Source organism: Cyprinus carpio, chromosome B12 (assembly GCF_018340385.1).
Source record: "Cyprinus carpio isolate SPL01 chromosome B12, ASM1834038v1, whole genome shotgun sequence".
Classification (NCBI taxonomy): Eukaryota; Metazoa; Chordata; class Actinopteri; order Cypriniformes; family Cyprinidae; genus Cyprinus; species Cyprinus carpio.
The window spans coordinates 24791543-24815305 of NC_056608.1; the positions used below are offsets into that span (position 1 = coordinate 24791543).

Here is a 23763-nt window from a genome sequence, read left to right on the forward strand (position 1 = left end):
GTAGAGACGGAGCGAGAGTGTGTGTGTGTGGTTAGAGAACAGAGTTTGTGTGAGATTGTGTGTGTGGTTGTGTGTCTGTGTGATCTCAGCACTTGAGTGTCAGACTCTCTGTCATGAGAAAAAACAGTTCAGTCTGTAAACCACCTGTTTTTTCTCATCAGTTCATTGGGAGAGAGAACAGGCAACTCACTGGATCCCGCGCTAGTGTACGAGACTATGAGGGATGCACAAGGCGTTTCTCACATCAGAAGAAGGACACTCTTCAGATGCTCATCTGATAAGGTTTTAGCTCATATTTCATATTGATCTTCATTTCACTCATTATGCTCTCAATCTATCAGGGAATCACGACACGCCGGCACACGAGTGTATTATACATTCATAATAACAATACGTGGGATTCTCCCAGTGTTATATGATGAGGCGGATGGGCTGTGAGAGTCTTCCAGTGTTGAGAAGATCTTCAGAGGTGTGCTGGAGATCTGCAGAGGGGAACATGAAAGCAGACGGAATCTGTTGCACATTAAAGACTCTGATACTTATCAGTTTCTGTAAGTAGAGCATCAGTTTTCTGTTTACGCTTGCACATTTACACTAACATATTAACGAGAAGCAATTCCATCAGGTCCTCATCCACGTCATGACAGATTTAATCACTGGAAAACAAACAGGAATTTTCAAAGATCTCTAAACTGGTGTAGAAACATTTTTACTTAGAAAATGACAAAGAAGACTCAGGAGTTTCTTTATTAACTCCGAATTTTACCAAACGGTTAAAAAAAAGGTTACCTAAATGACAAAAAATGTTAACTAAATAAAATAGATTATTTAAAGCATGTTGTATTTCAGGTAGTTGACAAGGCAAACACATCTATTTCTCATGTCTATTAAAAAAATACTTAAAACTTTAAAAAGTAAAGCAGAAAATATAAAAAAAAAAAACAATTCAAAACTAATTCAAAATATTAAACAGTAGTGTATGTGAGAGAGAGAGAGTGGGTGTGTGTGTGTGTGTGTTTAGAGAGAGAGAGAGAGTGTGTGTGTGGCGTGTGTGTTGTATGTATATATAGATATATAAGTAGCATATAGAATATTATCAACATTAAAGTTTTGATATCTTCTTTCTGGTGTTTTTGTCCTCTGATCCATGTAGCTCTGTGACCCTGGAATCTGTAAACATAAAGGAAGATGGTTGTTCAAATGAAAACATAATTGAACAAAGGAGTCGACATCGTCTGCACGCCCCACTCAGAGCCGCAGGCGAGACGCCTTGGGTTAGCCTGATAATTATCCGTTACCTTCTCCACCTGCCTTCAGCCTCATAACGGACTGATTATCAGTCATCAATGGAATATGTTCATCGATCCCACCGCAGAGTGTATTGCTCAGGTGTTTTGTATAAGGAAATTCCTGAGAAATAAAACTGACCTGAATAAAATCAACAGTAGTCCTGCAGCAAGGTCTAAAATGAACTCCAATCTAAAACCCAGAAAACCAGTTGTTACCCTTAAAATTAAAACGAAAGGAACTAAAAGAGACCCAAAACATTCATTAAAAAACCTTTTTTCGCGCTTTAGCATGGCATGCCATTTCTCATCTTCGTCATAGTGTAAACTTGGATGTACAAACACTAAATAAAATGAAAAAAAAAACTGAAAAAAATATCTAAAAAATCAATAAAGTTGAAGAAAACCAGAGCAAAATAACTACACCTAACTAAAAATTGAAATGAAAAATACAAAACTACTTTAACATACAATATTAAATATTAAAATTAAAACTATACTAAAATAGCCTATATTAAACATATTTGATGACTAAAAGATGACTGAGAAATGTTTGAGTTTCATATTGAGATCTCTGTCCTGAAGGAGGGTGTTTTTCATCTCTGTCCCTTGAGAAAACAAATTGACAACCTACTAAAGAGATCTCATGTGTGTTTCTCATGATGTTTAGAACAACATTAACGCAGATGTTTGTGAGATGGCTGCATGGCGCTCTGCTGTCATGTTGGATATTCACTAAGTGTGCATGTAATTCATCAAGACAGTGTTTTGGTTAAGCGAGTATTTTTTCGTGTTCAGTGCTTCATGGAAATGCTCTATGGTGGAGCTCTTAAAGGAGTGCGTCGTCTCGCTTCGCGGGTTGTTTGATGATCTGATGGGGTTTCTAGGGGTTGCGACTAATCGTGTGTGTTATCTGATGTGGAAGGATGAATACTGATGAGCCTCCTTTCACTAATCAGCCACCAGCAATCAAACGTCAATCACGTTCACCGGTGCAAGCACTGTGCAAATTAAAGAGCCGTTTGAAGATCACATTCAGGAGTCTGGAGCTCCGTATATAGTTTTTAAGACGTAGAGGAGCATTGCACCAGCACAGTGACAACAACAGCAAAAACACATCTGCACCTGCAAATGAGCAATGCAACAAAAACACAGCCCATTCCAGAATCCAGCAGCAGTGTTCTCCACAGCGTTCTCAGGCACTTAAATCACAAACACTCACAAGTGTTTCTGGAGAAAACAGCCTCGTCAAACAGAGGGACGAAAACCAAACTACCAGAAGTACCTCCAACATATCAGCAGCAAATTTAGACTTGGGTGATGTGGACGGTTTGATTTATCTTACAGAAGGCTTTACACAAAGTATATTGTTTTCAAAGCAGTCTCACAAAGAAAATACCTACAGCACTAAGATCTTCAATTACACACATTATTCAGAATGTACGTCAGACCTTTTATTGCTGTAAATCCTTATTTAAATTAAAATTCACCATCAATATTTCACCCGTTAACTTACACAGCCTCGCAAACTTAAAAAACAAAAAATAAACTTGTTGCAAAAAAATAAAATAAATACAAATCATGACCTAATTTGATGATGCTGAGTTCAAAAAATTTATAAACAATGTTCCATCACAGTGTTTTTTTTTCTCAAAAATAATAAGAACATTTTACATGTATAGCTTTAAATAACAGGTCAAATGGCAAACGCTTGCACAAAAATAAATATACCAAAATGTATAATTTAAATTGTAATCTGCCAGAGGAGTAGAAAAGTGGAAATCAGAATTAGGCATAAGATTAATTCTTCAGTCATTCGATTGTTTGGTGAAAAATGGTTTGTTGATCTGGTTTTTTTAGTATCAGACAGGAGATCATGTTTGTGTGGGTCTTTTCTGCTGCTTAAGGGGAGACATGTGATGACTTCTTCAACACACACAATGCTTGTCACAAAACAGAAATGCTACTTCTGAATGCATCATTATTTTAGTGGAGGAAAGGTGGTGACATTGCTCACGATTTATGTGGCATCCAACACCCAAAACGAGTTAAAAAAACAAGTAGTAGGATTTCATTCGGCCGATATAACTGCAGAGAAATTTTAATCCCCGAAAGAAAGGGGAACTGAACGCATCTTTTATTCTTTAACACCGATGACTCGTTCACAGTAAGAGCAGTGAGCCACGAATCAAGAGTCAACGTGAATCAATGTTGAAGATGTATTTCAAATAAACAAAGTGGAACAGCTTAAAAAGGTGAACACATTGACTCGTTTCAAGGATCACGTTTTTTCAGGCTTCAATCTAATAAACAAGAACTCGTGCTCATGAAGTGTGGTGTCGCGAGTCCTGGAGAACTTTATAATTGTGCAGTCAACAACAAATCAAGAGATCTGTGTCCACTATTTTGGCTGTTTGGGCGTTTCACGCAGATAGGACGGGAGAGCTTGTTCCTGTCTGATGGGGATAAATAAGGGGTTGGAAACCAATAGCGGATGTGGTTATTGTCAAATCAGAGCGTGTCTAAAATAAAGCTTGATCCTGAGTGGCCTCTGGGTCACGTCTCAGTGTTGTATTGATGTGATGGCATGTATACTTCACATCCTTTCACAGGTGCTTTAGATTCCTGTCTTGCTGCACGTTCAGCCGCACAGACGAACACTATTTGGTAAGGGTTGCAAAGTGGATTTTACAGTTTTTTGCATTGCTTACAAAGCGTTTACCAATAAATTAAAAGTACTTTTTCTAAACTCTTACACACGGCAAACACAAACTTACATCACACAATTAGCACAAATAGTTTCATTTTCTGGGCCAAAACCACATTTTTGTTAAATAAATACAAACCTCTACATTTCAAAATGCTGAATACCTTTTTCTACATATACTAAACTCTATCAAAACACCCGTGAACACAATTCACAATCGAGTTCATTCGGACAAAAACATTAGCCACTATCTTTTCTTCCAATAGGAACATATAATCAGTCATTCGCACAGTGACTGTTCAAAATACTAACCAGCTGATGGCTTTTAAAAAAAAACAAAACTGCATTACTTTCTTCTACATGTTTGGGACATTACATGCTTTCAGTTCTACCTGCATATAGACAACTCATAACCATCCCATTGTTTTGTTTTTTTATTTAGTTACCTTCAACCTTGAAAACCCATTTTACATTTTTTTTTTAAGTGTTGAATGGGTATCATTCTTGCCAAAATACTATCTAAAATGAACGATGTTCATTACTTTATAGAATGCAACAATAGAAAAAACAATAGCGTCATCTATGTAGATAATTCAACTGGTGAACCTTGATTGAAGTTGCTCTACGGTGGATGAGGAGCGGGATGTGGATGGTAGCTTGACTGCCCAGTGATCAAACAAAAATGACAACATTACATGACCTTTGCGTTTACTATGCAAGCTTTGTTTCCATCCACAGGATAAAAAGATAAAACAGTAATTTGTGAACTTTTTATTCTCACCATTTGGGATTCTATTCTTGGAATTGCAAGTTTATATCTTGCAATTCAGACTTTTATCAGAATGGTGAGATAAATCCAACTGCAAGAAAGAGCAAGAGAGAAGAGAGGAAAGAAGAGAAATCAAATGTCAGAACTGTGAGATGAAAAAACAGGTCCACAATTACCCCCTCTACACCTTTTATATTCCACAGAAATAAGCTTTCATAGGTTTTCCACATGTGAACGAGGGAGAAAAAACAAAAAAAATGCCACGAGTCCAGCACACATTTCTTACCTTCTATATTCTCCAGATTACCTAATCTTTTCCTTCTGATCTAACTAATCCTCTTCCTCTCCCAGGCATTTATTTTCTCTCTCTCTGATTCTGGTTGTTGTTCTAGCATCCACCCACAACCAGTTCAAAGACGGTCTTTTTTTACTCTATGTTGCCTGTACATATTGAAAGAGCAATCAACCACCTGACTATTCCTCCAACTGAGACTGGGATCAGCTATTTCTAAATATTTTAGTGATCTGGTTAATATTAAAAATTGTCCGGGTGCAAAATGTCAGCCAGAACCAGCTTGAGTTGACATCTGGTGTGTATTCACAGATGCTGCTGAAAGTCCACGTGCCAGTCAAACATCAAATCAAATCGTGTTTTGTTACTGCGAGGTCGAAGAATTTCCTGACCATCATGAGGCTTGTGATTCATAACAACACGGCTTCAAAAATTCATATTATTCCAACCAGCTTTACCTTTCAGACCCGGAAACCCGTCCATAGACCTGAGAACAGTGTTTCTGTACGAGCACGATGATCAGAAGAGCTTGATTGATGAATGACTGCTGAATTTGTTCTATCGATACATTGATAAAGGGTTGTCTGCTGCCGTGAGTGTGCGCGTGTGTGTCTGTGTGTGTGTGGGTGTGGTGTGTGGCGCCGCGTGGGTCTGTGTGTGTGTGTGTGTGTGTGTGCGCGCGTGTGTGTGTGTGTGTGTGTGTGAGGTGCTGTTCGTTGGTTTGTTTGAATTCAATCTATATGTCTATTCCATCCAGCATCCTCCATAGATACAGATATTTCTCTTTTAGTATGTATTGTGCTTCAATAAAACCAGCAGAAGATTGTGTCTTTGCTCTTCTTAAAGGTCAGGATCAGCAGGTTTTGATATGTCAGATATGATTTCTGCGCTGACGGAGTTTTGTGTTTGTTTGCACAGTAGAGCTGCAGCATCTGCTCACAGACGTCTGGGATTCTCCCATCATGCACCTCACTCAGAAACACTACTCTGCTGACCAATTATGAAATACAAAAAAAGCTATGATTTTTCCTGATGATATTTCACTGCTTGATTCAAAGGTCTTGGTGCATGTTAATTTAATCAGCCACCTTCAGTTTAGTTTTTAGTTGTTATCGCTACTCGTGGCTGGCTACTTCGTGGAATGAAAAAGATTTGGCTCGAGGTTCAATTACATTTTAGACCCAAATGAAGCATGTCTCATAACAAGCTATAAGGCTGGTGAGGAAAGACACTTATGAGATCATCACACGAGCCTGATCTGCCAAAGCGCAGCTTGATGCACGAGAGATTATATTCTGTGCAAATGCTCTGTTGAGGAGAAGTTCGTTGTATTTTAATTAGTGAGGACTGTTAATACTATTTCTCTTTCAATCCAGAACAGTGGATTTAGGGGAAGGGGGGACAAAAGTTTGGCATAAACGGTTAGAGTGTTGGACTGCAATCCAAGGGTTGTGGGGTTTGAGTCTTGGGCCGGCACACCACGACTGAGGGCCCTTAAGCACAGACATGAACCCCCAACTGCTCCCCGGGCGCCGCAGCATAAATGATACCACTGCTCATGGGTGTGTGTTCACGGGTGTGTGTGCACTTTGGATGGGTTAAAAGCAGAGCACGAATTCGAGTATGGGTTCACCATTCTGACTGTATGTCACGTCACTTTTTTTTTAGAGCCTCATTTAGCTGGACACTGCTGATTCCGGCAGACGGTCAGTGGACGGAGCATGAGTGTGTCCGGTGAGATTCAGTGCATTCACAGTAGAGAATATTTACACCAGTTCTTAAGGAGCTGTAGATGTTTGCTTTACCGCATCAATCAAATTCATCAACCATAACGTTCAAGAGTAGTGTCATTATGGTGTATCAGATGAAAGGTGTGTGTGTGTGTGTGTGTGGTGTGTGGATTCAGCTTCCTTGGTTTAATACCCTAATTCCCAATGCACAGACTGTCACTATGACAACCTGAGAGAGACGACTGACTGCAGGAAAACACACACACAACCACACGTTGGTTTTGATGGTTTATGGGTCTCTCTATAGGCGTTTATGGTTTTTATTACTGTACAAACTGTATTTGCTATCACCCTACACCTAAACCTACCCCTCACAGAAAACTTTCTGCAATTTTAGATTTTTCAAAAAAGTCACCCCGAATGATTATAAGCCTTTTGAAAATACGGGGGACACACAAAATGTCATTATAAATCACCTTCTCGCTGTAATACCTGTTGTCATACCCCTGTCTCAAAACCACATAAACATGCCACACACACAACACGCACACACACACACGGGACACACACACAATTTCTATCGCCCTACACCAACCCTACACCTAACTCTACACCTTACAGGAAACTCTGTTGCATTTTTACTTTCTCAAAAAAAAACTCATTCTGTATGGTTTATACGCGCGTTTTGAAAAATGGGGACATGGGTTATATGTCCTCATAAGTCACCCTCTCCTTGTAATACCTGTGACATACCCATGACATTATACAAAGTTGTGTCCTGATATGTCACAAAAACAAACACAACACACACACACACACACACACACACACACACACACAAACACACGGAGCAAATAGCCAACAACAGGAATTATAACATAAAAAAAAAGCAAGAAATACAAAAATAAAAAGCCAAACAAGCATATATATATAAACAACCATGTTTTAAATTTCCATTCATAATTGTTCCAGGTAACACAGTTTACTCGTGTAACTGTAAGCGTTCACTAGCATCTTGACGTAACGGGGTGTGTTTATGTTGACCAGACTCAGACGCGTGTTGAATATGTTCGTGTGATTGTACAGGTGTGGACATGTAAATCATGACAGCAGCTGTGGCTTTAATTCAGGTGCAGTGATCCGATTGGCTGGATGCAGGAGCGCAATGAGCCGATTGGCTGGCTCTCAGACGCGGCTGATGGCCGTTTCCCAGAATGCTTCAGTTAGAGCGCTTGCCCGTGACTCGACTTCTGCTAATGATCCCTGGATTCTGGATGAGAGCTCGACAGACAGAGACGTCTGCTGTCGCTCCTGACAGCTTCATGACACCTGCCACAACGGCTGGACCTGCTGCTGTCGACACAGAGAACACACACACACACGTATGACACGTATAAGGACCACAATGGAAATAAGCCTATGGGCTTTTTGTGTTTTTATCCTTTTGAACACTTTGTGTTGATTGTTGTTGTTCAATAAAGTATTCAATCAATCACGTGGAACGAGCTGTTCTTTCTAGTGAATAATATAAACTCCCCTTTCACTCAGCGTCTGTGAAGTGGAGAGCAGAAACGCTGCACAACGTCCTCCATCCCTGTTTAGACAATCATCCACAGACTGGTTTTGGGCGCAGGAAGGGACACTTTTACTGCTTTATAAAGTAAGCAGCACTGCACAACATTCCATTCGCCGCCCAACTAGGACCCGAAGTAGATTAATATCACATGTGCTTTTCAAAACTGTATGCGACAACAGCGGGAAACTCTGTATAGTCATGCAGTGTGTGCATGTCAAAAGAGTAAATCCGATCAGAAGCTTGTGACATATAAACACACACATCAACCGGATCACTTTATTTAGCATTCATGTAAACACTACGTTCAGATTCGTCAACCAGAATGAATTCAATCCGATGGAAGCAAAAAGTGTCCATGGAAACGTGCCTAATGATTTATACATGTTACTCCTAAAATCATGGTGAAAATGTGTTAGTGTTCTGTCTGGTTGATAAAAAACAGAAATCCAAACTCCCCTCTATAAAAACATTTACCACTAATTTGATGACAAAAATTTTGTGAATCTGGCTTTATCCAATGTTCAGATTTATGTTCTGGAAATGTAGGCATTTTAGTGTATATTTGATTAGATAATGTCTCATTTGCATTTTTAAAGATGACATTTAAGAAAGCTTGTAATACAAAACCGTTGTCTTAATATTCTGTGATTATTCACCATGGGAAGTATGGAGAGATACTGATAACATTCATTATTCACCTGCTTGTTGTTTTGCCTGTATTGAAGAGAAGTGTCGAATCAGTCAAACATTGATTCTGTAGATCAGGGAGTCAGTAGACATGAAGTGTAATACTGTGAATTCATCTTCCTGTCATTCCAGTTCCACTTCAGATCAGATTCACACTGAATTACTGAGGGACGAGGTGACTTGACTTCCTGTGCTAATCTACATAATGTCACAAAAACCATCACTCACGCATAAACTGCACTGAACCCAGAGTGTTTCAGCCAGTCACACTGATTCTGTCATGATGGTGGTGAGCTTCAGTCATTGAGTTTCCATTGAGACGTGACTGAAACAGAAACTCTGTATGGAAATGATCATTCTGGCACCATTTACTCTCATGTCCTTAAAACCTGTTGACTTTATTTCTTCTGTGGAACACAGGAGATATTTTAAAGAACCAAACAATTTCAAACCCCATTGACAACAAAAATCACTGAGACATTTCTCAATCCATCCTCTGTGATGTTGCACAGAAGACAGAAAGTCAAGCAGCTTTGGAAGGCCGAGAGTTAAAGCTGTTGACTGGTCATCTCTAGTGCTGCTGCATGTGATGAACGACATGATGAATCACTTCACTGTTCATTACACCCAAGTGACCAACTTTAATTAAACTGTCTCTGACTTCATTACCACACACACACACACACCCACACACACTCACTCTAGCTGAAGAACTCGTGAGACACACAGACACACACACACACACACACACACACACCCACACACACTCACTCTAGCTGAAGAACTCGTGAGATACACACACACACACACTAAGATGAATACAAAACCTGTGTGTGTGTGCGAGAGTGGGTGTGTGTGTGTGTGTGCGCTGTCAGGATCATCCAGGGTTATTATAGTTAAACTTAACACAAAAATGAAAACCATTCAAAAAAAATTGTTACTTGAAATGAAATCATTGTCTCCCAAATAATAATTAAAAATATAAAAAGTAAAATTAAAACCACACACAAAATTACTAAAATTGCAATTAAAATTTAAAATATAAAAATACAAACTGATCTGAAATATGAATATAAACATTAATAGTATCTAAAATAACCCTTCAGATCACACAAGATAAACTGTATTTCCACAGTGACTCTCCGAACAGATTTACTTCTCGTTGTTGTTGTTGTTGTTAGGGCTGCCACTTCATTCATCATTTTAATCATTCATTATTTTCAATTCCACACATGCATCAATATTAGCTGTAAGAATCCTCCAAATGAAGATCTCCAATGAGATTATTGTATCAGATGCATAGATGGACTGACAGTTTTAGTGTGTGTGTGTGTGTGTGTGTGTGTGGTGTGTGTCTGTGTTTCTGGTGTGTGGTCAGGGTGTTTGGGTGGTGTGTGTCTCAGGGGGGGTGGTGTGTGGTTGTGAGCGCAGTCGTTTTTATCACAGCGTGTATAAATAGAGTGGTTCAATGAATCTTCTTTATGTGTCGTATAAAGCTCGTCTCTGAGCTTCAGCGCCCAAACTCTCTTCAGGTCCACGGTTAATCAAATATTTGCTCAGTTCTTCATCCGCGTTTGTGTTCTCAGTAAATCCATCTGTCTGTTATTCATCAGTCAGTCTCCTGAGCGTCGATTCCTGACACCTGTTAGCAGAACATGCCGAACACACACAGCACCGCTGAGAAACAACGTCACGCTCAGATTGTTTTCAAACAATAGTTGCTGGGCTTTTGCAGAATGAGCAGGCACACACAACATCTCTGTAGTTTTTTTTCAGCATCAGACGTCATTATCACATCATGCTTGACTGAATTCTGGCCTCGAAATGGGATTACTGTTTATTTTTTCAGCTGCTTACCACCACAGTTTCAAACCAAAACTTACACACTAACACAAATCCAAGGAATTGGCAACCCCAAAATGGCAAAAAGGCTCTCTCATCTCTCACACAACGAAGCGCTGTCACTTCCAAGAATATCGACAAACACAAATCTCAAAAGCAAACATTTTGCAAACACCTTTACCATAATATTAATTCCTGTTAGATGTGTGTGTGTTACATAGAGAACTGTGTGTTGTGTTTTCAAAAAGTGTTTTAATGAAACTGAAAACTGATTCAAATTCTGAGAATTAGTGTCGGGGTTTTGTAGTTCCTGCTGTTTGTTGAAGTTACAGCTTTCATTCCCAACCTTGGTTACAAGGAAAGATTCCTGGGTGTCAGCAACTGAGAGCAAACTGTGATTCTCACGTGATTGGCCGCTTCATCATTTCAATCAGACAGTCTCTTCCTGTCTCTCTCCTCTCTCCTGTGTGTTTTTTTGCTGATCTCATCATATCATCATGTAAGCTGGACAATTTTTCTGATTTGATCTGGATCATGTTAATGTGATATCCACCTCGCAGAAATCCTAAAATAGTGTCCTCCCTTAGTGTGTGGATGTAAGACAGGGCGTTGTGTTGTGAACAGTGCTGGTTTCCTCTCCTGTTTCCTGAGATAAATGTAGGGAATACTGGGAGATGAAAGACTGACTGGTGGATGAACTCTTTGGCATGAATGCGTCTATAAAATATGAATAGAATACAGAACAAATCCAATATTGCTTAAATATTTTTTCAAAAAAATAGGCCTATTTCTGTATGTATATTTTCTACCTATATGACTTATGGCCCATTTATTGGATATTTGTGAAAATATATATACAGTAAATGTAGCTACTGTAAGAGTGGAATCATATTTTTTTCTTGCCCACGTTAACTACATTGTAAAATATCTTTAGGATAAATGCCGGTTTGCAAACTAAAATGGATGTTTTTACTTTGAAAAATTAAATTTAATTGGAGTTTTACTGTTTCTAGTGTATATTCTGTACATATTTAAAATATATTATGAGCAGAACAATCTTTTAGTAAATCACGGTTATTTACCACTTTTCCTTTTTACAGTGCATTTTGAGGAAAAAACTCAACAAAATATTTTTTTGTTATTTTGCAGTATTTTGTAATGGTCACTTTAAAACCGTGACATGACTACAAACTTGACGTTGTTTGGAAAAGTCTGCGTGTAAGATTCTTCAAAATTCAGGAATTTTGTCCATGTATTGGTGAACTCTCTTTAAGATCAGCTGTTTTTTTGTTTGTAGTCACATTTGAAATGTACAGCAGGTTCCGTTTAGTGGCATTGCATCGTGGATGCAGATATCATCCTGTGCTTGTTGCGGCACGTGGTCTGTGACTTCCTCTCAGAGATATTCCATGCATACTGTGGCCGTTATAATGTCAGTTTTTTCACCAATATCTGCACAACTGCAAAGTGATATTTTTTATACAACTCTTCAATAAACATAAAATTGTTTTATTTTAGAAACACATAATTGATACATATTTTGGGGGGGGGGGTTTTTCCACCCCCCCCCCTGTTTTAATCAGTTTTCACAAATGAAAAAGTTCCAATCAAAGCCCACAAGAACTGTTTGTGTGTTTTTCTGATCAACACACCGGGGTGAGTCGTTACTGAAGATCGAGTGAGTGAATGATTCGTGATTCACTCATAAAAGCAGAGCAGTCAGCGTGGTTTCTGATGAATCAGCCATTTTATGACTGGTTGAGGGAAGGGCGGAACGACTCACGTCATTAAGTTCATATTTTAGAGTAGTGCATGTGTTCATTGTTTGAAATCCTTGCTGTATTTCAATATTCATTAAAAAATAGTTAATAGGTCTATGCGAAGCCTTCCTTATATCACACAACCATCCTAACATGCATTAATACTGCACCTATATGTAATAATATAGATTAAATATTTTAACAGCTTTACACACCATATTTTTTTAAAACACACTGATTTTGCTTAATTAAAGTGTTAATTCCAGTGCAATCTGAAGTCCTCATTGTCACCTCACACAGGCATCATTATATGTTTGAACCAAACCCTATGGCGGTTCATAAAAATGCACAAGGGTGGTTTTCTGAAATCTTTCACGTAAGCTCTTTTTTATGCATCCAGCAGGTCATGGTTGGCATTGTGACATTAGTTTTTTTATGACATTTACCATATTGGTTATATGTTCAAGGCCACCATAAATACCAGTATTTTAATATCCCTATATAACTGTTAGAAGGTTTTGGTTAATATTTTGAATTAAATTGTGTTTTTAATGTTTTCAGGTTTGGTGTAATATCTCGTAGTTCTTTTGGTAGGGTTTCTCTTTCTTCATTTTTAGTATTAGTATTTTTTATATGTCTGCCTTGGATTTTGTTTTTTTTGGTTTAAAGTTTGGTTATATTTTAGTACTTCAACGTAAAACCCAAGGCAAACTGTGACCATGGTTGCAATGACAGGAAGCACCACAAATAAAAACCATTTTTTTTAAATGTTTTTTTTACTATGTTTATTTCAGTTCATAGGTTATTATATCCACATGCGTTTTTTTACACGGTTTTAATTTTTAGTTAACAATAATACTACAACAGCATACTTTGCAAATCTACATTACAATTTTACATAAGACCTTTTCGCTCTCGTCACTTATTTTTCCCTGCCTTGATAGTAGGTACTGACCAGCAGTGGAAATACTTTACAGGGAAGTTTCACAAAAACAACACACACAAACACAATAATATATTTTGAAGAGTCCATGGGGTCCAAAATTGTTTTGGTTCCCAACATCCTTCGAAGTAATCTTCGTTTTTTTTTTGACTGAAGAAAGTAAGTCCCTAGAGCTTTGGAGCAATATGATGCAAAGTACCGTAAGTGGATACAGAATGATCATGTATTGATAAAACTGAAGCTTTAAGATTTTACTGGGACGCAGATGTTAATGGTTCTCATAGGCAGGCTTCATGTGCTAGCACGTTTATAGCCAGTTTTCTTGTGAGTTTGTGTTTAAACATGAGCTGCCCAGTGCGTCCTCTTTTCTGGAAGTTTCCTGACAGGTTTGGAGCGTTTCCCGCAGGTTTGGTAGCGCTCTCGTTGATCTGGAGTCGTGGCAGCGGTCAGATGTTATGTTCCAGTGGCACTTCGTTAAGATATACATTGATTAGCATGAGCGGGATCTGGATTTTGATTATGTGCTGTGCTTGACATGATTTGCCCGGACTGCAGGCCGAGAGCAGAAGCTGGACAGATTCATCCATTTATAGAGAGATTTGGGAACCGTTCACCCGCCGGCCCGAGTGTTTTCTCTCAGAATATCACCACATACTGTTTACTGAAGAAGTTTCTGGACCGTAATGGGAATTACGTATCACACTGCGGTTGCTAGGGTGCAGTGCTGGTTAGTAACAGATTACATGTTATCTGGATCACATAACATATTCCAAATATTGATATCAAAGGTATTCAAAATATAGAATGGCCATGTAAATATAATGTAAATAATTTTGCAATCCATGCTTCTGAATTTGTAGTTAGAACATGTGTGAAACAAATAATTATGCGAGTTACTAAATATAGCTGTGAAATACTGTCTTCATCATATCCAGTGAAAAAATATTTTAAACCTGGAAGACTTCGGGAATGTAATGTCAGTTCTGTTTCATGTTTATTAATGTTTGTTCATAAAATGCATTTTTGTCAGCCAGACCCAATTAAAATAAAATATTTACAATATTTCAATAATTTGCCAAGACATTCGTGATGTTCAATATTTTTCTGATAATCGGTTATTGGTGCTTTATGGGAAACAAATTAAACAAAATTTCTGCTTTTTAGTGTTCAAGTGTTATAATTTGATTGTTTTGGTTTAATTTTTTTTAAAGCTTTTATCAACTCACAAACCCACTGCATGCTTACATTAAGCCCAGTTTGAGAAACCCTACTGTAGTGTAATGCTTAATGCATGATATCAAATTATGGAATATGTTTTCTTTTCTTTACTTTTTAAATTAGTATGGTAGATTTAATGGTAAAGTTAGGTAAAAAGTATCAGAATACATACTAAAATGAGTAACCTAGATTCCATTACCACATTTTTTCTCATGCGATCTGTAATCAGAAACAGTAATCTGGTGTTTGAGCTGAATGAGGTGCATTACTGTATAAGGCAGTGTAATGATGTTCAGAGCTGTTTAGCTTCAGGAGGGCATCTGAATGAAATGCTGTTCACTAGAGTTTATCCAGATCTGCTCAGTTCAAACTGGCTGGTTAAGGAAATGTTTGGTTAACAGTTTAATCCTCAGTTTCATCTTGATTTGCACACGAGGGTCACAGTAGTTTAAGATTTCTCTTTCTCCTGTCGTTAGCCTGATGTGAAGGGCAGTTGTTTATTCACTTCATATTCACACATTTCTGTCTGGTCTTAGATGTGCATCCGTCTCTGACTGACTGTTCGTGTGTAAATGGAGTGTAATGTAAGCTAAAGGGTTTGAGCTAGTCTTTGAGCTAAACAGTTGGCGAGTGTGTAGCGGCAGATCAGGTGTTCACGACGTGACAGCAGAACTTGAGCAATCGTCCAAAGCCGCTTCATCTGTCGCAGAACCGAAGCCAATGCGTGCGACCAACCCGTGTTTTCTGTGCATCACCAAAAGCGTGCATTTTTAACGCAGGATTCCCTAAAGCGCTGTTATCTGTTCAGAGGAATAGAAGCAGACAGAACCACAATGTAGAAAAAAACAGGTCCCTTTTTCTACGCTGTCTACAGTTCAGAATCTGCAAAATGTTATTATTTTACCAAAATAAGAGAGTTATATATTTATTTAGTTCATGTTGTTTATTTAGTACTGACCTGAATGAGATATTTCACGTAAAAGATGTTTACATATAGTCCACAAGAGAAGTATAATAGTTAAATTTATATAAAAAAACCCCGCTCAAAGTTTTCATCCCTTGATTCTTAACACTGTGTTGTTATCTGAATGATCCATCCAGCTGTGTTTTATTGTTTAGTGATAGTTGTTCATGAGTCCCCTTGTTTGTCCTGAACAGTTAAAATTGCCTGCTGTTCTTCAGAAAAATCCAGTGACTGTATGAATCTGAAATCCATCTTTTCACAATGAGGACAACTGATGGACTCACAACAGTGACTGTATGAATCTGAAATCCATCTTTTCACAATGAGGACAACTGATGGACTCATATACAACTATCACAGAAGCTTCAAACACTCACTGATGCTCCAGAAGGGAAACACCATGCATTAAATAAGTTAGGCGTGAAAACTTTTGAACAGAATGGAGATGTGTACATTTTTCTTATTTTGGCTTAATATCATATTTTCTTTTCATTTAATACTGCTCTTCAGAAGCTACAGAAGATACTTACATGTTTCCCAGAAGACAAAATAAGTTCATTTTACCCTGATCTTCAAAATCAAAAAGTCTTCACCCCAGGTGCTGCACTAATGCTATACGATTCAATGCGTTTATTCTAGATTATACAAACGAATTATTCTTTAAATAATTGTTAAATAATTGAACATTTTATAATTGATAAATTAAATAATATTTCTGACTAAACTGACTAAAGCCACAGTACGTAATGACATCACCTTGCAGGAAATGACATCATTTTGGAGGGAAATCAACACCACAGATATCAGTAGTATCAATGGACCTGATGAATTCTGGGATGTTTTGTGCTGTTGATCAGTGAAAATGGACTTGAAGTTGATGGTTTCATGTAAGTAAACTCTCAATCACTCACTGTGATCAATTTAGCTCTTTAGTAACATCATGTTTATGTTTCTGTCATTGCATAAATAATCAAGTTATGATTAAGTCTGAGATGCTTTTCATATAAATACTTAAGCACAGATTTATTTGTAATGATTGCAGAGATTGCAAGGTTTCACATGACAGCAAAGACTAATGAATAAATGCTGGCTTTACTCAAATTTAAAGTAACGTAATCTAACAACACACATTGAAGCAAATTAACATACTAAAAACTCCAATCAAACCTGCGTGTACAAAGCCAATAGGATGGCTGTGATTGAATAGAATTTTTAGCTGTCCAGCACTTAAACTAGTGTTATCAAAGACATCAAATCAACATCCAAAGATATTCCAAAGGGCTTTGTGGGATCTGTGGAACATTTAATCTGAATGATGGGATGGAATGTGGTTAAAATGGGCAGAATGTGATTTTGATTGCTTGACAACATGTCACTGCCTTCTTTGGTGCCGTCTCTGATTCAGAGGTTCAGCTGCAAAACAAAACCCACATTGAATCTAGGAGTTTTTCTGATCTGTGTCAGTTTCTGTAAGCAAACAGAGGAACTTGTGGAGAGTCAAGAGCTGAGAGTGAAGATGTAAATTTTTATTCTTCGGCCTTCAGCTGATGATTAACATTAATATCATCAGCTCTGTAATCATAATGTAACATGTCTTTAGTTAACCAAGCATTTATCTCAGAAGACTGAGAAACGATGCAAAACACCATTAGCTGATTTAATGATGTTCAGAGAGATGTGTAGAAAAATGAAAGCTGAATTGAAAAAATCTTTCATGTTCCATTGTAATGCCTTCAATTTGATAAATGAACCTCATGAGGCGGAGAAGTATCTTTCTCGGTCTGTTTTAATAATCATCAGTGATTTCAGCAGTGAAATCATCAGCTATCCTTCAGTGATGTTCTCATGTGGCTTTGGAAGTGTTTGATAGCAAGGCCGGCTTTTATTTGTTAAATGTATGTGTGTGAGATGATCTGAATTCAGATCCTGCTCTGTAAGTTCTCTCATGTTTTCTTTTTATTCTCGCTTCTTCATTGTTTCTTTCATCTTTGTGCAGGTTCTGCTTGTTTTAACTCTGAACCTGTATGAAATGTCTGTGATTGAATTCACTGAACCCCAGAACAAAAGAATCCTTGGACTGAATAAAAGAGGCTTTCTTATCATCAGATCTGCAGCTATCCCGTCTTATCTGCACACATTTGTTATATTTAATAACTGTTTTAATGCGGAGTCATTATTTTTTCAAAATGTAAATGCATTATTTTCTTAAACTCAGTGAACTCCTGAAATGCAAATGAGTTCAGGGTGCTGGAGTGATCTGCAGCTTGACGCAGGTCGGTAGCCCCAGCCATTTTAGTGCCCTAAGCACAAATGCTTGCCATGCCCCCTCTCCCCTCCTCCCCTCCCTCCCCAACCAACCACCCACCCACCAAACCAAAGAAATAACTACCCATTCAGAATTTCTTAGTTGTGGTTCTCTTTACTTTAAAAATAACTGCTGCAAATGAATAATAGGAACTGAACAATGTAAGCACAGAAAGCTAAAAGTGCAAAAAAGTTTAGTGCAAATAACAGTATAAGTGTGTAGAATTTTATGAAGTATGAATTTTAAAGTGTACATTTTAAACTGCAAATAACCATGCATAACTGCACAGTAGAAAGGTACTCAACAGAGGGACTACATCTCTCTCTATAAGAGAGACCATTCTGCTATTCTATAGAACTATATTAAACATTTTCTTTACTCACCATCAGCTGTCAGAGGGTCTCTACAGAGGCACACTTACATTTCCCTAGCTGCAAAATCAGCTATCAGGTCATCATATATGACAGTTTCTGAGACCACGTCCCCCAGTGATGCTGATGACTTGGCCAGACCACTTAAACGCTCCTGCCCCACTGATGTGAAGCGAGGCAACGCGTTTTGATGAGTTTGAGCTTTGAAAAGCTTCGAAGCTCAGCAGAAGGCAACTGTGACAGGGAGAGTCAGTGCACACTTAAGAGCAATCCACAGATTGGGACAGGCCTCTTGGAAGCTTCGATTGGCATAGTAGAAATGTCAGCATTTCTGCAGGCAGATGTCTGTGGTGAAAGCTGCTGAGGAAGGTTGATGATTTCCTGTATCATCTCAGGTCCATCAATGTCAGCCAGTCCCTTATCCGTCATTGTCTTGTGTACTTCATTGCAGTGTCTCTCTTCAAGTCCTCCTTGGACATTCCGTTCACTTTGCTGAAGTCAAGCAGCACTCCATATTTTTTCTTTGACTTGATTCATGGTCTCAAACCTCTCCTGTAGTGACATTAAAGCAGGCGCCCACAACACAATTGAAAATGTGACTTCAAAAAGCTTTTTAAGGGCATCATTGAAGGGGCTCATCAACAGCTTCGTATGCAAAGTGCCTTTTGTGCTCCTGAGCCTTTTCTCCTTAAGCTCTGTTTCTATATTCAGGGTCTCACAGAGTTCCTTGGCAGTTGACACAGCCTCATCAAACCCAGATTGTCTGTATTTGGAGAGGTTGATTTTGGTACTGTCAATGAGCCTGACAGCAATATCAAGCTGCATGGAACTGGATTGCAGTAGCCTTGTTCACCTGGTTTGTAATGGTAAGTAGTTCCTGGCACAACAGAGCAAATCACAAAAACAAAGCGAAATGAGGCGACTTCACTCAGCAAGAGCTTGAGCCTCCACTTTGCCACACTGGATCATTAACAGCCTCCCTTGCCTCCAAGGAGAGCATCTCTCACTTCCTTTACTTGATTTCGATGTGCTGTTACACTCTGAAGCCTACTCTCCCATCTAACGTCACTCCAAGATTTCAGAGTGAGTTTAACATGTTTTGTTAACATGGACCATCAAGGGTGGCAACGAGAAGAAAAATGAACAGCTCTCTGCAAATACCCAAAGTAGCCAGTGGCATCTTGTGAGGACTTGGCAGCATCAGCTATGACAAGATTCATAGGGTGAGCTCCACAAGGGACAAACAATGCTCTTGGGTTCATTCTGTAGCAGTCAGCCTGAACACCTTGCTTCTTTTCCTCTCATGTTGGCTCCATTGTCATAGGCCTGTCTCGACAATTTTCAAAAAGGAATGCCAAGCTCCTTCAATTTATCAAGGACAACATTGGACAGGTTAAGGCCAGTAGTTGGTTCCCACATCAATATATATCCCAGAAAGAGGTATTCTTTAATGTCTGGTTGCAGTTGGGAAACGGGCAATGCGCACTATGAGCTGACATCTGTTCCCTGTGACTCACGTCTGGAGTACAGTCAAGAATGATAGAGAAATATTTGGCCAAATGGATTGTCTCACCACTGGTGTGAACAGGTCAATCTCTGAAGAGATGATCAGAATTAGTTGGTTTTTATCTGATGGCTGAGGTAATGTGGTGGATGGAACCGTCAGCCTTATTCTGGCCAAATGATTTTCCATTACAGGCTCATATGTTGCCATTAAAGGACCTTCCTTCAAGAAGTTGCCATTGTCCTAGCTCATAAAGGCGGTCAGAAAGAGCCTCTAAAAAGACAAATTTCTTGAGGCCAGTGAGAGAGTGATTGACAGTAATTGCTGCTTTCAGAATCTCGCCTCGCAACCTTTTCCCCTTTCTGCCTCCAGTAGTTTCAACCTCACCTGCTGATGTTCATTGCCATGCAAACCTTCTTTAGCCGTGTGTCCAGTTCTGGTCCACTTTGAGCATGCACTGTGTGTGATCTTGGCTTACCACTCATGACCTCTCAAACTGGTGTTGCAATAATTAGACCCAATCACTGGCTGACCTCTGCAGTCAGCTTTATATCTTTTGTGCTAAAAGCTTGCATGCAAAGGCAGACTCACAGCTTACACGAAACATTCTGTGGAGAGTACACTACCCAGCTCCTGTGCACCTTTTCTCCATTAGGAAGAACTTTGAACTGGAGGCTAGTATGAAATGCTCTTCCATCCTGTCCCTTAGGGAAATTAAAATCAGAGCTGACTTTAAAAGGCCCTCTCCGCACAATTTCCACACGATCAGCATCTAGAATGTGAGCTGACCATAGAGCAGGATCAGTTGGAGGGGGCACATATGGCTCTGCAGTATCACTTGGCCCCTCAGATGGCCCCTCAGTGACAGGACTCATCTTTCAGCCTTGGCCAGCTGGATGCGGTTGTGTGTGCTGGGACTTGTCAAGCGTTTATCAACTATCTCGGCTGGAGGTGCTGTTGCAGAGTCTGATCTGGTTGGTGGCTGGTGTTGTTGGCTACAACTGCTGGTTGATGGTTCTTCCTCCTGGCCTTGAGTTGCACTCTGTGCATGTATTTTAATCGTGACCCTGCATTCAGAAATACAAGACAAAATATTCAGGGATTCTACTGAAATGCATTTTTGATTGAACCATCAACCATCACACAAAAATATTGCACACATTAGTCTTTTATATAGGCCTCTGTGTCACTGAAACATTTAAAATTTCCGAAAAGTCCTCTATTTTTTTACCTTTAAACCATGAGGTAAATTCATGAGGCACAATACAATAATTCTGTACATAATTTGGTAGGCAGCTGAAGGAAAGATTATCACGGCGACCCTGCAAGCGGCTTGAGCTGAAGCGGTCTGAAAAACCGCTAACAGTCTGGGGAGCCCTTGGCCGACCATTTCCTCCACGGCGACCCTGCAAGCGGCTTGAGCTGAAGCGGTCTGACAGACCCACTGCTTCAGCTCCATCGAGTCGCATGTCAGCAAGAGGAGAGCTTTCCTCGTCTTATGAGGCTGGACCAGACCATTCAAGCATGTCTGCCCACCTCTAACACACTCTCCTCATTCAGTTCTGTCACATCCGCTGCCCAGCATGTTTCGGTGTACAGCAATCATTCAGCCTCACTGTCTTTCAATGTGGGGGATGGGAGGTAAACCAGGCTTTCTTGCCTTACCTCCTGTTCCTTTTTCATCTGCTGCTAATGTGATAGGAGACATGTGCAGTTCTCTCCCAGAGCCAGCAGACCCTGTACCAGTCACAGACCAGGCCCTCACATCATTCCCTGTGGGCTTCCTCATCCCGCATCAGGACAATGGACAATGTAACCCCCTCTAGACCATCTCGGTAGAGCCCTGAATTTCAGTTCGGGGTAGTATGGAGAAATTTGAATTATTTATTATTAATCTAATGTTTTCTGATCAATGTCGCAAAGTTTAAGTTGATCCTGTCTTGCCATCTCCTCATTGGTTGTACCTTTAGGGAAAAATGCATCTTTATAGATTTTATAATTAAAGTCTTCAATTTGAATTATTTCATTTTAATCTAGCAATTTAAAGCTTTCTATAGATATATTTATCAAGTCTGTGAGGCAAGTATTCGCTGAGTTTCGGTTCATTTTGTGAAACTCTCCAGTTCAAGACTGAGACCACAGAAAGCGCATCCTATTTGTTTTCTTTATTTATATAAAAGCTCAACATTTTGTTGATATTGTGAATGCACACAAATAAAAGTTTACAGTTCTGAATGATGTATACCAAAAATAACTTGAAAGCCTGCAGTCCACCAACGAATACTTGACACATTATATTCAATCACTTCCTCCAACCATGCCACAAACAGTAAGCCTTGCCATGCCTGATAAATTTGATAGTTCAGTGGATAAATGTAGAGGTTTTATCCGACAAGTAGAAATTTATTTTGACCACCAGAAAGACAAGTTTGCTTCTGATACCCAGAAATGTGCTTTTTTTGATGACACTCCTTGCGGGAAGAGCGATTACCTGGGCTGCTGCTGTTTGGGAGTTGGATTAGCTAATTCATACCTCTTATGAATATTTTAAACAACAGCTACATGATGTGTTTGAATATCCCGCTGGGGGCAGGGATATTTCTACACAATTACTTCTTATGTCTCAAAGAAATCTTTCGGCAGCAGACTACACAGTGGAGTTCAGAATGCTGGCAGCACAGAGTGGATGGAATGATGTCTTGCTGAAAGCAGTTTTCCAGCGGAGCCTAACTCAGGAACTTCAAGCAGAACTGGCCTGCAAGGGTGAGACTTCAACTTTATCTGAATTTGTGAATTTAGCCATAAAGATGCCAGTCACACTCAGTTCCCCTGGTCACCAATCAGGAACCTATGCAACTGTCTCTCAAGGCTCTCTGAGAAGGAGAGCATTCAACGACAACAGCACAACTTGTGTTTCTATTGTGGAGAGTCTGGACATCATAGGTTGAAATGCCCATACAAGACGTTCTCCAATTCCACACCCTGGGTAAATATTGATCAGTTCTTTCTCCTGCCATTTAAAACACTCACCATTCCTGTTCAACTTGCTTCAGATGAGAACTCAATTTTGTTAACAGTGCTGATTAACTCTGGAGCTGCCTTAAACCTCATTCACAAAGACATCATCAAATACAACATTCCCACTCAATGTTGTAAACCACCTATCAAGATCCGAGCAGTTAATAACTCACCCATTGGAGACGGTAATGCCATTCTGTAATGCCAGGCCAGCAGAGGGAGCCCTCGCCTGAGTATTGACTGCCACGCTCTCTCTGCCTCTCTGTGTTGATTATTGTGTATGACTTCTTGCCTGTTTGCTTCTACTTCTGATAATTTGAATTTTCTTGTGTTTTGGCCGTCGATTGGACTGCTTGACTGTGTTTTGACAACTGCCTGTTTTCTGATGCTGATTCTGGATTGCCTTTCAAATAAACTTCTGCACATGGATTCTTACTCAGCTTTAGCCTCATCGTTACAATTATATACAAAACTGAACTATTTTAATAGCTGAAACAGTAGTGTAAGCTGTTTTGTGAGAGAGGGAAAAGGACTGGCTCAGGTCGGAATTCTGATAAACTGTCCGACAAGGGCCAGGCCAGGGCCTGAGCGTCTCGGGCCAGGGCTGGGCTAGGACCTACATTGCAGGGAAAAGGTTTTTGCCCCCTTCCTGTTTTTTTATTTTTTTGCATATTTGTCACACTTAAAAGATTGACAGTGTTTTTGTGAGGGGTTCAGGTTGTTTTGTGATTTTACTGAACTCTTTTTAAGTCTGTCATCGCTTTACCCACTGACCTACCAACTTGTGAATC

At 39.3% G+C, this 23763-nt stretch overlaps 1 protein-coding gene and 1 long non-coding RNA gene across 2 annotated transcripts in view; one reads left to right on the forward strand and one right to left on the reverse strand.

Moving 5' to 3' along the window:
* LOC109084573 (gremlin-2-like) overlaps positions 1 to 23763 on the reverse strand; it is a 292543-nt gene that overhangs the window by 190572 nt on the left and 78208 nt on the right. The gene's annotated exons all lie outside the window — the stretch shown is intronic.
* Positions 21411 to 23469, forward strand: LOC109069785. The gene is made up of 3 exons (XR_002014287.2): positions 21411 to 22717; positions 22799 to 22940; positions 23032 to 23469. It is a non-coding gene; the product is annotated as an uncharacterized LOC109069785 (long non-coding RNA).